The following is a 14,359-nucleotide window of genomic DNA, read 5'->3' as shown; positions in this document are numbered from 1 at the left end:
ATGCTTGTGTCATAACATTCCATGACAATTACTACCAGCTGTAAGATTTCCTGTTAATGATTCAATGATTTATTCTCATAACAGTTTTATGACAGTTATAGTAGGCCTGTCACAATTCACTCCAGAGATGTTTTGCATTATTCTACTGTTATGACAGCCCAATGGTTTTGACAGGTCTCTTGAGTCACCTAAGTATTTTTTCCCCCCGTGTTTTTAATAGAATAAAAGGAAACCTAAAACAAACACCCAAATCCATTTCCAGAAAAGGAAATGTGGTTGTACAGTATGCAAAATACATCTATATATGAACTGATATGTAGTAGGCCATACCACTACTAAATCTCTAAGTCCTCTGGGAGGTTGAAAAAACAGATTCCTGCTCGTCTCCCCCTGGCTTTAACTCACTGATTTCCACAGGATCCAAACGTCTTGTTTCCATTAGAGAGCACCTATAACGGCCTCGGAGTCGCCGTGAAAGGAGCTCCTGCACAAGTCAGTTATTTAAGGAGGCCGGACCATATCACATGGGCGTTACATGACAGTCTGGTCCTCCCCTCCAACTCCCCTCCTGCCGCCCCCTACAGAAACATCTGGAAATTAAGAATCAAATTCGCCTGTACCTGGAGGAGGAAATGAAGCTGCTGGGTTATGGATTAGTGTTGGGTTGGGGACAGAGAGAGAAGCATCGGAGCTTGCCCGTTTGGCCGGCTCTCGGCGGTGTCACACTCAGCTCCCTCATAGAGGAAGCACTAAAGAAGGCTCTAATAAATCGGCAAGGGGGGAAGCCAAGACTTTGTGCAAATGGCAGGAAGCAACTTCCTGTGAGCTCAGTACGCTGGCCAATGAAGAGGATGTGGAAAAGGGTAGAGTAGCTTTTTTAAATATATATATATATACACAGTGCGAAGTCAGGATGTCTTACGTAATTGGGCAGATTTATTGTGACATCAAGCTGGGGCCACTATAGGCTATGGGAAGGGACCGAGTTGAGTATTTTACTATTACTAACTTTGCTGGCCAAGTACAACAATAGCTACAGTCACACAGATGGAACCGCTATCATTCCTTTGCTGTATTTCCGAAACAAAGAAACAATGTAGTGTTTTAGCACAATGAAATGGCTTTGAAATTAAAATATTCTTGATGGGCTATCTATTCCAAAAATTAAACCCAATTTGATTTACCCAAGCTGCCTTTCGTGAGGGAAATATTGTATCGACTGAGTAAGCAACAGACTTCATAAACTGTGGGGCCCCATGTCTCTATGGAAGTCTCTCACAAGTCGTTCTGCATATGATTCAAGTTCATAAGTCAGGCCTGTTCAAGAAGGAATTCTCATCAAAATAAACTTGCAGCCGACTCTCTCTTTCTCTCTCTGACAGTTGGAGAGTTTGAGGGAGGGGGGGCTAGTTCGTTTGTGTGTTCTGTCAAGCTATTGGAAAGCTGAACAAACACTGCTGTTAATTCTGCCCATAAAACCATAGAGATGGAGCAGATATGACTTGCAAAATGTGAGTCTGATGACCTCTATAAGAGAACACCATTTCCTTTGTTCACGGTAATGCAAACATTGAGTGTTGCAAAGATACATTTCTGAATTAAAAGAGTGTTGTAAAGAAGTTTGTTTGCAGCGGTGGAAAAATAACTAAATTGCCATACTTGAGTAAAAGTAAAGATATCATCATAGAAAATTACTCGAGTAAAAGTGAAAGTCACCCAGTAAAATATTACTTGAGTAAAAGTAAAAAAGTATTTGGTTTTAAATATACTTAAGTATCACAAATAAATGGAATTTCTAAAATATACTTAAGTGTCAAAAGTAAAAATATACACTACCTTTCAAAAGTTTGGGGTTACTTAGAAATGTCCTTGTTTTTCAAAGAAAGGCACATTTTCTGTCAATTAAAATAACATCAAATTGATCAGAAATACAGTGTAGACATCGGTAATGTTGTAAATGACTATTGTAGCTGGAAACAGCAGATTTTGTATGGAATATCTACATAGGTGTACAGAGGCCCATTATCAGCAACCATTACTCCTGTGTTCCAATGGCATGTTGTGTTAGCTAAACTGAATATCTCGTACAATGCTGTGTACTACTCCCTTCACAGAACAGCGCAAACGGGCTCTAACCAGAATATTAAGAGGAGTGGGAGGCTCCGTTGCACAACTGAGCAAGAGGACAAGTACATTAGAAGGTCTAGTTTGAGAAACAGACGCCTCACAAGACCTCAAATGGCAGCTTCATTAAATCAAACCCACAAAACAGAGTTCCTCTGTCCAGTGTCTGTGTTCTTTTGCCCATCTTAATCTTTTCTTTTTATTGGCCAGTCAGATATGACTTTTCATTGCAACTCTGCCTAGAAGGCCAGCATCCCAGAGTCGCCTCTTCACTGTTGACGTTGAGACTGGTGTTTTGCGGGTACGATTTAATGAAGCTGCCATTTGAGGACTTGTGAGGCGTCTGTTTCTCAAACTAGACCTTCTAATGTACTTGTCCTCTTGCTCAGTAACTCAACTAGTCTAAAAAAGGCTAGTTTTATTGCTTCTTTAATCAGAACAACAGTTTTCAGCTGTGCTAACAATTGCAAAAGGGTTTTCTAACAATCAATTAGCCTTTTAAAATTATAAACTTGGATTAGCAAACAACGTGCAATTGGAACACAAGAGTGATGATTGCTGATAATGGGCCTCTGTACCCCTACGTTACGTAGACATTCCATAAAAATACAAATCAGCCGTTTCCAGCTACAGTAGTCATTTACAACATTAACAATGTCTACACTGTATTGCTGATCAATGTTATGTTATTTTAATGGACAAAAATGTGCTTTTCTTTCAAAAACAAAACATTTTCTAAGTGACCCCAAACTTTTGAACAATAGTGTAAAATAATAATAAAAAAACAACAATAATAATAATAATAATAGTAAATAATTAAGCAAACCAGACGGTTTGACAGATAGCCAGGGGCACACTCCAACACTCAGACATAATTTACAAACAAAGCATTTGTGGTCAGTGAATCCGCCGGATCAGAGGCAGTAGGGATGAGTGTGTGAATTAGACCATTTTCCTGTCAAAATGTAACAAGTACTTTTGGATGTCAGGGAAAATGTATGGAGGGAAAATGTATGGAGTAAAAATGACATTTTTTTCTTTAGGAATGTAGTGAAGTAAAAGTAAAACAGTTGGCAAATATATAAATAGTAGGTACAGATACCCCAACAAAAACGACTTAACTAGTACTTTAAATCATTTTTACTTAAGTACTTTACCACTGTTTGTTTGTGTATAGCTAACAGCAGATGTGGAAGCAGAATGTTTCCTACCATGAAACTATTACTATCGTTAAAAAAATGTTTTTTCATAATATACTACCATGTTAAAATAAATATGGCTCTTAGATACTTTTAGCTGCAGAAGAGGAAAGGTTTATTTTACCATAGGGATAAAAAGGAGACTTCTGAATATTTTCCACTGTTCAACCACACTGTTTTTCACTGGATTACAAAGAAAAACATCTTTATTTTGACTACCGCTACTATCTGCAGTGCATCCTGTCAAACAAAACTCCATTGTACGCTTACAAGACAAGCACAGAAAATACCTTTTGTTGAAGACTACAAGCAGCATATCACTAGAAGATATTCCTACGACATGAGACAAGAGGCCTGTGTGTGTGTAATAAGTTCAGTTGAAGAGTGGAGGGGAGAAAATCTTTAAACTTCTGTCTCAAATAAGATGTACGTTTGCAGCAGTAGACAACAGGTATAGAAAGTTATAAACCCTTAGTTTTCCCATCTTGAAAACCAGAAAAAGAAGTCATGTTGCAAAGCTGAATGGGAAACTGACATCATGCCGCATGAAGATATCACACACAAAGGGGGGGGGGGGGGGGGGGGGCTGGTAAGTGAAAGGGGATGTTGAAGTGTGCGTGGGGGCTGGCCAGTAAAATGGGTGTTTAAATATAATTTTGTTTGTTGGTGAGGGGCACATGAATTGTGCTGCAACACCTCACTGCGTACAGTGACTTGAATTGCTGTTTCAAGGCCTGCATATGTGTGTGTGTGTGTGTGTGTAACACTGCAGGGAAGAAACATCTGTGTACTGAGTCAATGATCTAATTACTTTTGGCCATATTTCCATTGTGTGAAAAGTAACAAGTAGGTTCTATGTGAAATGATTTGTGGCTCGTCTCAAAAGTTAAAAGAAAACGTGTTTATTTCCAGTTGGATGGGGATAAAGAAACAGTATACCTTGCACTGTTATGGCTTGCTAGTCCAGACTGTATCAAAGTATGTATCTAACCCAAAAGTAGAAAGAAAGAGTAAATGAAAATCTCTGAGTAGTCTACAACATATTCCCTACTTGACATAGTCCTTCTTGGCGGACATTAAAAGCATGATTGGATGGAATATTTGAGGTTCAAAGCAATTTCCCTTGTAAATAACAAGTTCCCCATGTGGGAACCACAGATGTTTGCAAATGGAGCAGGGAGTCAGGACGGTTCATTTATTATCCATATATCTACAGAATATTTTTAAATGAGTCCATGTGAGGTATGCCCCCTTTTCAAGTTAGTCAACCAAATCTTAGAAAATGTGTTTACTAGAGGAGATATGGTGAGTAAAATGGCAGAATGTCTTCCAAAACATTGGTCTAATTACAGAGAACAGAAAGTGATGGATGTTAATTCAGTTTCCTTTTCAGGGATGAAGCTAAATGATTGCTCGAGTTTTATACTATTGACATTGAGACATGTTAGCAAGTTCCCAGCTATACTAAGGGCTTTTTTAAGTATATAGTGCAGATGATTATAGTCATTAGCGAAGTGGTTCATTGAGTATGTAAAAGATCTTGTATTCCTATCCTTTTCATTTAGGAAACAGTCCTTCCATTTCCTTTATAAAACAAAACTTTGATATGCCTTTCAGTTCTCTGTGATAGGCATCTTAAAGAAATCAGTAGAAAACGTAGATGTGTTTAGCCAAGATGAAAAGAAATGCAAAGTTCCTGCCAATCACTTGACCTTAGTCGTGTCCCCTCAACCAAAGCAAAACCGTTTTGGTCACATGATACAACTATTAATATTCTCCACACACACCATGAATTAAATATATTTTAGCAGATGAACATCCTTTAGTCCAACGTTTCCCCAATTGGTGCACGTTTTGGCTTTTGCCCTAAAATTACAGCGGATTCAAATGATCAAAACTTGATGTTTAGTTGATTATATGAAATCGGCTGTGTAGTGCTAGGGGGAAAAAAACTAAACATGCACCCCCTGGGGTACCTAAGACCGAGTTTGAGAAATCCTGTAGTGCAATACCAGAACAGACATCTGCAAAACATGTAAATAGCCTACTGTTATAAGAGGGACAAATAATCATCAAGCCAAATACTGTTTCATTTTATTTAATAAGCTCGTCATAAATTATCGCACATAAAATATTATTTTCAATAGTTACAAATTGGACAGCAACTTCTGGTAGCGGCTCAAAAAACAAGAAGGGGGAAGTTCAGGGGTTTCAGTTTAATCTAGACAACACAGGGTTTGAACAGCAGGGGGAGGGGGCAGGATCTTCAAACACTTGACTAGCATCCTGTTAAGCAGAGGGTAGCCAATCACCCGACTAGCAGCAGCAAACACAATGGTGAAAGATGCGGCTCCAAACCACCAGAGGGGATGCTGTACTCGTATGTCAATGTGTTTGAAAATAAGAGAAAATGGAACAAGGATGGGGAGGATATATGATAAACTATGATACCAAAACGTGCGGGGGAGTGTCGGAGAAGAGTCAACTTAATCAGATGAAGTAGCAGCCTCTCCTTTGCTTTCTCTTGGGGAGAGATGCCACGTGGAGCTACGAAAGCGGCTGAGAGACGATAGGGGAAAGGGTTCAAGCCATCGAGCTGATTGAAGCAGCAGCCTGTTCAGAGTGCACAACTTGCTCTGTGAGTCCAAAACGCCAATTCCTTCACTTCAACTCCGGAAGTCATCTTCACTTTGGTCATTCCACCAACCTCCCCCTCCCACAGTCATAGGCCGCGGTTGAACAGAGAGCTAGGGGTTCGGTGGGGTTGGGGTGGTGGCGTTGTCCATCGGTGGTCCTACTACCTCACTACAGTCAGTCTGAGTTAGCTTTCAGTTTGTCATGTGCCACATTCAAGGGACCTTCTGCTCAATGTGTCCTACTTGGACATCTGTTGCTGAATGTGGAGCAGGAACTCGTAGTAGGAAAGGGCCGACTCCGACCGGTCCTCTACCAAGTGCTGGAAAAAGCTGGTCTTCGCTGTAGCATCGTCCCTATAGGGAGAAGTAATGAAATGGATGAGCATGTGAAATAGGAATGAGAGCATAGTCTGAATAAATGTACAGTCTATTGAAATTCCTTTGATGCTCTAAAAGCTTCTTTGAATTTGTAAGATTTTCTTTCGGGAATAAAACAATTCTCAAAAACGGCCTCTTCGAGTTCATAAGACTTCCTTTTGGTGTGAAGAAATGTCCTATGGTCCTTAGACATTGGTAGGAAACAGATCCTCACAGCAGCCTGTCATAGTGCAACAACATACCGGCATGACGTTAGAATGAACTAAAACAAAGCTCACTATAGGGGGCCTCCATCCTAGCCGTCCATCAATGACCCTCGCAGTGGCTGCACGTTCACATTGAACATACAGTACCTTTTTAACCACATGAAAAAACTGATGGTTTGCTACATGACATGGACCAAGGCACTTCATTTGCAACGCACACACCAATTAATCAGACCAGGGGCACTTGACTTACTTCAGAACGTGAAGAGTTGAGCTGAAGGGTCTCGAGTCCTGTAGCCAGGCGAGGAGTGCGCGCAGTCGTTCAGACAGAGGGGTTTCCAGCTCAGGAATTTGGGTCTGGTATTCATAAAAGAGAAGCAGGGGGGAAAAAAGAGCCACACCATTGTTTTTACTACTGCTGCACCCTCAAGAAAGACTGTGTGCGTACAGACTCCAGAGACCTAGTGGTTGGTTTCAATGCCAGATCTTCACATCTCGTGTGTGTGTGTGTGTGTGTGTGTGTGTGGTTTAGTGAAATAGGTACGTGTGGTTTGGAAAGTGAGGTTTGTACGTGGTTGGTTGTTGCAACACCCCCGTTGTGTGGTATGACACATTATTTGAGGTAGCCACGGCCATTCATCAAAAAGTAGAACCAAACATAAACAAATGATTGAAAAGTTAATGACTCCCTAGCTGAACTAACTGAGTACAGTACTCACTCGTTGTGAAGCACCAGCTAGAAATAAAACACTTTAGTTACACACAGCGGTAGATATGTCACATTGTGTCTAATGAAGGTCTGTGCCTCACTAACCATGCTAGGGGGTATAGAAGCATGGTTTGGGCATCCCAACACGTCCCGAATGAACACATCATTACAGCATTTCCCAATCCACAAGTAAAAGACCTGGAGAAGAGAACAAAGGCAGCCAATGTAATGCACATCAGAACAGGATCTTTCGTCACAAATACAAGATTCTTTCCTCCTGTCCCTTCTCTGACGTAATCACTGATCTATACGTGACTGGATACGTGAAAGTGGAGTTACAACCAGTACTGCCTTCACCTATCCAACCTCGTCAGATCTGTTATTATCATGGAAGAACGGATGGAGGAGTGCATTGCTAAAGTCTTCAAACAGAGACAGGTACGTTTTACAGGGACTTTGGTCATATGAGTGAGAGCACAGCAGGACTCACGCTGCCACAGTCCATGAGGAACGCTCCTTCTCTGGTCAGCTTCTCAGCCGTGAGGTGCAGCAGATGAGGCTGGGGCACTATGCAGTCGTTCAGGTGGAGAGCCCCCTGTGGACAGAAAGGGTAATGCAGTATCCGTAATTAGTATACTCGTCACCATCCCAGGTAAACAAAACCAATGTTTCTAGCTGTGAACCAGTCTAAGGCTGCAAATACATAACAAATCAGTATCAGTCCACCATTATAGAATCACTGTGTCTAAGAACTGAACCAAGAACTGTTTTCACTCATTTGCTATATGCAGGATGGGAAATGAACACCTGCCGCCCGCAGGTCGATTTTGGCATTGGCAGGTAAGAATGACTATTTCACCAGCCACGTTGGCCACAGAACATTTGAGAAAAGTATGCTTTCAATCCAAAACTCAAATGTAGAAGTTGGTCAAATTGACCCGAAAGGCTACTGAAGTGTGACTTTGTCCTTGTGCTTCTTGGCTAGTTACATAGTTTTGTTCAGACGCTAGATTGCTTTTCAATATTAGTTTGAGTTTGCTGCAACTGTCTGCTGCTAGCGCAGAGCAGAGACTCTTCTCCCTGACAGACATGGAGTGTCCCCTTATCATGTTAACGGCCCACCCCTTAGAGGTAACTGAAAAAAAGTGTATCTAATGACTCAAATATTTGCGGGTACATAGTGCTTGTTTGAGCATGAAGCGCTCCCAAAAAAAACTTTAATTAATGAACTTAGGTGTTTTAATGATAAGAAATGACTATCAAAAAGGGAACCAGAAGTTTGGTTGCTCGTAAAAACTGTAAATTTAGATAGGCAAGTGTGATTGGTCCGCACCCCAAAAGATGTCGCATAAGGCTTACTTCAAATGTTTTCTTCATTATTTTCACTGCAGCAGGTATAGTGTACACAGATGTTTCGGCTTGGCAGCCTGCTTCAGTGTGTAAGTCAACTTGTGCTCAGTGTGCTCCTAAATTTCATCTTATGTGCTCCTTGTAAAAAATGTCAGCGTAGAGGCTTGAACTCAAATAATAAATTAGCCGTATCACAGCATTTTGTGGCAGGGTAGGCACTTTGTTGATGTTCAGTTGTGGAACTGTTCCTACAATTGTATCTAAATTATTACAACATCACTACCACATTACTTCTAACTAGTAATACATTTCCTGTTTTAGAAACATTACAAAGAACGCACATCCATTATTTGTGATTTTTTGTGTAATAATGGCGAAAAATACACTTCCGGTCAAAAGTTTTAGAACACCTACTCATTCAAGGGTTTTTCTTTAGTTTTACTATATTGTAGAATTATAGTGAAGACATCAAAACTATGAAATAACACATATGGAATCATGTAGTAACCAAAAGAGTGTTAAACAAAACAGATTCAAATAGCAACCCTTTGCCTTGACAGCTTTGCACCCTCTTGGCATTCTCTCAACCAGCTTCACCTGGAATGCTTTTTTTTTGGAGTTCCTACATATGCTGAGCACTTGTTGGCTGCTTTTCCTTTACTCCGCAGTCAGACTCATCCTAAACCATCTCAATTTGGTTGAGGTCAGGGGGATTGTGGAGGCCAGGTCATCTGATGCAGCACTCCATCACTCTCCTTCTTGGTAAAATAGCCCTTACACAGCCTAGAGGTGTGTTAGGTCATTGTCCTGTTGAAAAACAAATGATAGTCCCACTGAGCCAAAATCAGATGGGATGGCATATCGCTGCAGAATGCTGTGGTAGCCATGCTGGTTAAGTGTGCCTTGAATTGTAAATAAATCACAGACAGTGTCACCAGCAAAGTACCCCCACACCATAACACCACCTCCTCCATGCTTTATGGTGGGAACCACACATGCGGAGATCATCCGTTCACCCACACCGCGTCTCACAAAGACACAGCGGTTGGGACAAATTTCCACAGGTCTAATATACATTGCTCGTGATTCTTGGCCCAAGCAAGTCTCTTCTTATTGGTGTCCTTTAGTAGTGGTTTCTTTGCAGCAATTCGACCATGAAGGCCTGATTCACGCAGTCCTGAGATGTGTCTGTTACTTTAACTCTGAAGCATTTATTTGGGCTGCAATTTCTGAGGCTGGTAGCTAATAATCTTATCCTCTGCAGCAGAGGTAACTCTGGGTTTTCCTTCCCTGTGGCGGTCCTCATGACAGCCAGTTGCATCATAGTGCTTGATGGTTTTTGCGACTGCACATGAACTTTCAAAGTTCTTGAAATGTTCCGTATTGATGGACCTTCATGTCTTAAAGTAATGATAAGACTGTTGTTTCTCTATACTTATTTGAGCTGTTCTTGCTTTAATATGGACGTGGCATTTTACCACATAGAGCTATCTTCTGTATACCCCCTTACCTTGTCACAACACAACTGACTTGCTGAAACGCATTAAGAAGGAAAGAATTTCCACAAATTAACTTTTAACAAGGCACACCTGTTAATTGAAATGCATTCCAGGTGACTACCTCATGAAGCTGGTTGAGAGAATGCCAAGAGTGTGCAGCTGTCATCAAGGCAAATACTACTTCTTCTACTTTGAAGAATCTCAAACAATATATATATTTTGATTTGTTGGAACACATTTTTGGTTACTACATGATTCCATGTGTTATTTCATAGTTTTGATGTCTTCACTATTATTCTACAATGTAGACAATAGTAAAAACAAAGAAAAACCCTTGTATGAGTAAGTATTTTGGCTGGTAAAAAAAAAATCTGAGTGGCTGGTAGGTTTTACCTCATCTAAAGGTGAACCAAAAAGTTATTTCCCACCTGTGTAGATCATAACACTAGGGGTCAGTGGAGAGCTGATTTTGGATCAGTTATTAAAAGCAGTGTCGGTGTGATCTCTCACCTGGTCTGACATGGTGTCCAGGCGGTAGAGGTCGGGGTGGACCGCACGCATGATCTGTTGCAGCGGCTGGCTCTTGAACTCACACATGGCGAAGACACGCTCGTCAAGCTTGGTGCTGGTCCCCATGCGCAGTGCTTTCTGTTCGGTGGAGAGGAAGAGGAAATAGGAGAAGAGGGAACACAGACAGCTTCCTTCTAACTTAACTAGTGGCTGAGATAAACAGTACATAAACGAAAATAGGCCCACTTGTAAAAAAATATATACAAAGTTATACAAAATGAAGTAATATTCCAACATGGCTCTACTCTAGGACATTCACACTGATTTGAGTGGCCTACTGAAATAGATCAACTCAGCCACAAATTCGCATTCAAATATTTGCCTCTAAAAAACAACATTTGAATAATATTCAAATCTATTTTGCATACATTTACATAATAAAGTCAACTGGACTGTTTTCCCTGGAAGATGTGACAACCTTAACCTAAAATGTATTAAATCGTTTTTCCCCCCTCATCAATTTAAACACAATAATGAGAAAGCAAAAAACAGGTTTAGAAATTTTGCAAATGTATTACAAGTAAAAAAACGGAAATATTAAATCATAATAGTATTCAGACCCTTTACTCAATACTTTGTTGAAGCCCCTTTGGCAGCGATTACAGCCTCAAGTCTTCTTGGGTATGACGCAACAAGCTTGGCACACCTGTATTTGGGACGTTTTACCTATTCTTCTCTGCAGATCCTCTCAAGCTGTCAGGTTGGATGGGGAGCGTCGCTGCACAGCTATTTTCATGTCTCTCCAGAGGATGTTCGATCAGGTTCAAGTCCGGGCTATGGCTGGGCCACTCAAGGACATTCAGAGACTTGTCCCGAAGCCACTCCTGCGTTGTCTTGGCTGTGTGCTTAGGATCATTGTCCTGTTAGAAGGTGAACCTTCGTCCCAGTCTGAGGTCCTGATCACTCTGGAGCAGGTATTCATCAAGGATCTCTCTGTACTTTGCTCCGTTCATCTTTCCCTCGATCCTGACTAGTCCTCCCGTCCCTGCCATTGAAAAGAATCTCCACAGCATGCCGCTGCTAGCACCATGCTTCACCGTAGGGAAGGTGCCAGGTTTCCTCCAGAAGTGATGCTTGGCATTCAGGCCTAAGAGTTCAATCCTGGTGTCATCAGACGAGAGAATCTTGTTTCTCATGATCGGAGAGTCTTTAGGTGCCTTTTGGCAAACTCCAAGAGGGCCGTCATGTGCCTTCTACTGAGGAGTGGCTTCCGTCTGCCCACTTTACCATAAAGGCCGGATTGGGGGAGTGCTGCAAAGATGGTTGTCTTTCTGGAAGGTTCTCCCATCTCCAGAGGAATCGGATTGTTGGTCACCTCCCTGACCAAGACCCTTCTCCCCCGATCGCTCAGTTTGGCCAGCTATAAGGAAGAGTCTTGGTTGTTCCAAACTTCTTTAATTTAAGAATGATGGAGGCCTCTGTGTTCTTGGGGACCTTCAACGCTGCAGACATGTTTGGGTACCATTCCCCAGAACTGTGCCTCGACGCCATTCTGTCTCTGAGCTCTACGGACAATTCCTTCGACCTCATGGCTTAGTTTTTGCAATGACATGCACTGTCCATTGTTGGACTTTATATAGACAGGTGTGTGCCTTTCCAAATCATGTCCAATCAATTGAATTTACCACAGACTGACTCTAATCAAGTTGTAGAAACATCAAAGATAATCAAAGGAAACAGGATGCACCTGAGCGCAATGTCTCATAGCAAAGGGTCTGAATACTTATGTACATAAGGTATATGTTTTTTATTTTTAATAAATTTGCCAAAATTTCTCCAAACCTGTTTTTTGCTTTGTCAATATGGGATATTGTGTGTAGACTGATAAGGGGATTATTATTTTTTAAATCCATTTTAGAATAAGCCTGACGTAACAAAATGTGGAAAAAGGGAAGGGGTCTGAATACTTTCCGAATGCACTGTAAATATAGGCTAAAACGCCGGTCATGTTTGACAAATACAATGTAGGATAATTAACATTAATGGCTCAAGGCTTGACTGTCGACACGGTTCGTTCAGATCAAAATCACCCACCTTGCAATCTGAGCAGAGGCAGTCTGCAATTAAAAAAATATATTTAACCATAAACTTGTTTAAAATGTAATAACTTGGTTTTTTTATAACTTATTTATTGAATAAATTATTTTAGGGTGTGACCAAATAATGGTCTGGTGCCACCAACTGAAAAGGTCAGTGAAGCCGAGTTATGTGAATAAACAATAGTTTACCAACATGTTAAGCTAAACGTTCAGATCAGCCTCATTGGTTAAATCATTTTTTGGGGTTTGTATGAATTTTGGATCTATCATCCAGACTATTTTTTTATTGTCCCCGGGACGACCTTAGATGTATGTGTGTGTGTTGGGGCATATGTACACATACCCGAGATGTTTTTATGTGTACAGTCCTGTCTGCAGACTGTGTTTGTGTGTGTAGCGCACAGACTGACCTGTTTGAGTAGTGCCAGCACGTAGAGGGGGAAGAGACACAGGGCTGCAGGGGCGATAAGACCAGACTGCTGGATATTAGATACAGTGTTCTTGTATGCACTCAGAGAGTCCACCACCGCATTCATCAGGGCATCCCGGGCATCCGACAGGCTTGACGATATCGACCGGTCAATGGCTGTTCACAGAAATTGAAAAATCAGGTCCCATGAACAAATACAGCGTGTGTGTGTGTGAGTGAGTGAGTGAGTGAGTGAGTGAGTGAGTGAGTGAGTGAATGAGTGAGTGAGTGAGAGTGAGTGAGTGTGAGTGAGTGAGAGTGAGTGAGTGAGTGTGAGTGAGAGTGATATACACACACTCACACACTCACACACTCACACACTCACACACTCACCCATGTTGGCTAGGAGGCAGGTGATGGCCTAAACGTCAGCCCCGGCATATACATCACTAAGCTGGCTCACCACTGGCAGACACAGAGTATGGACCCTGATCCGCCTCTTCCCTAAGAGGACGTAGAGAGGGTCACAGAAAGAATTAGATCAGGGCGTAGACTCATTAGTCTTTGTTAGATGATACTAAAATAACTGTCTAGAAACAAATTATTAATTTTGGTCAAAGTAAAAAAGTGGAATGACTTCTCTACGAGCATTTCAAATATTTGACTAAAACTATTTCCACAATGAATTAAAATGTGAAAAGGTTGGAGAGATTAAACTGTGTGTGCGCGAATGTGTGTACCTTTGCTGGAGGTGTACAGCAGCGCAGACTGGAAGCAGGCCAGTGAGGTGTCGGCCAGGCTCTCCTCTATAGACATCTGCACGGCGAAGCCCGAGTCTGGGTTGATGTTGGCCAGGGACAGCAGGTCCGTCGAGCGCACAAAGAAGTTCCCGTGGAACGTGTGGATGGACAAGCCTGTCAACCAAGGAGAGAGGAGACCGACATACTTACTAATGATAACCACTAAATAGATATGGAAATGGTCAATAAATGTATTACCGTAATTTCCGGACTATAAGCCGCTACTTTTTTCCCACGCTTTGAACCTCGCGGTTTATACAATGACGCGGCTAATTTATGGATTTTTCCCGGTTTCACAAGATTCATGCCGCCAAAAAACTGAGCACCGTCACATAATGTGAAGTAAATCGAGTGCGCTCAAACTTCCCATCATTCTGATTACGGTAGTCATTTTGTCACCCTCATCATGGCAAAGACAGAGAAATGCATATGATGCAGCT

General features: G+C 41.5%; 1 pseudogene; it reads right to left on the bottom strand.

Moving 5' to 3' along the window:
- Positions 1–5,407: 5,407 nt before the first annotated feature.
- The window catches only part of LOC139366325 (protein transport protein Sec24B-like), a 33,722-nt pseudogene continuing 24,770 nt past the window's right edge, over positions 5,408–14,359 (bottom strand).

The sequence above is a fragment of the Oncorhynchus clarkii genome, chromosome 14, assembly GCF_045791955.1.
Source record: "Oncorhynchus clarkii lewisi isolate Uvic-CL-2024 chromosome 14, UVic_Ocla_1.0, whole genome shotgun sequence".
Taxonomy (NCBI): Eukaryota; Metazoa; Chordata; class Actinopteri; order Salmoniformes; family Salmonidae; genus Oncorhynchus; species Oncorhynchus clarkii.
This window is presented reverse-complemented; position numbering and strand designations above follow the sequence as displayed.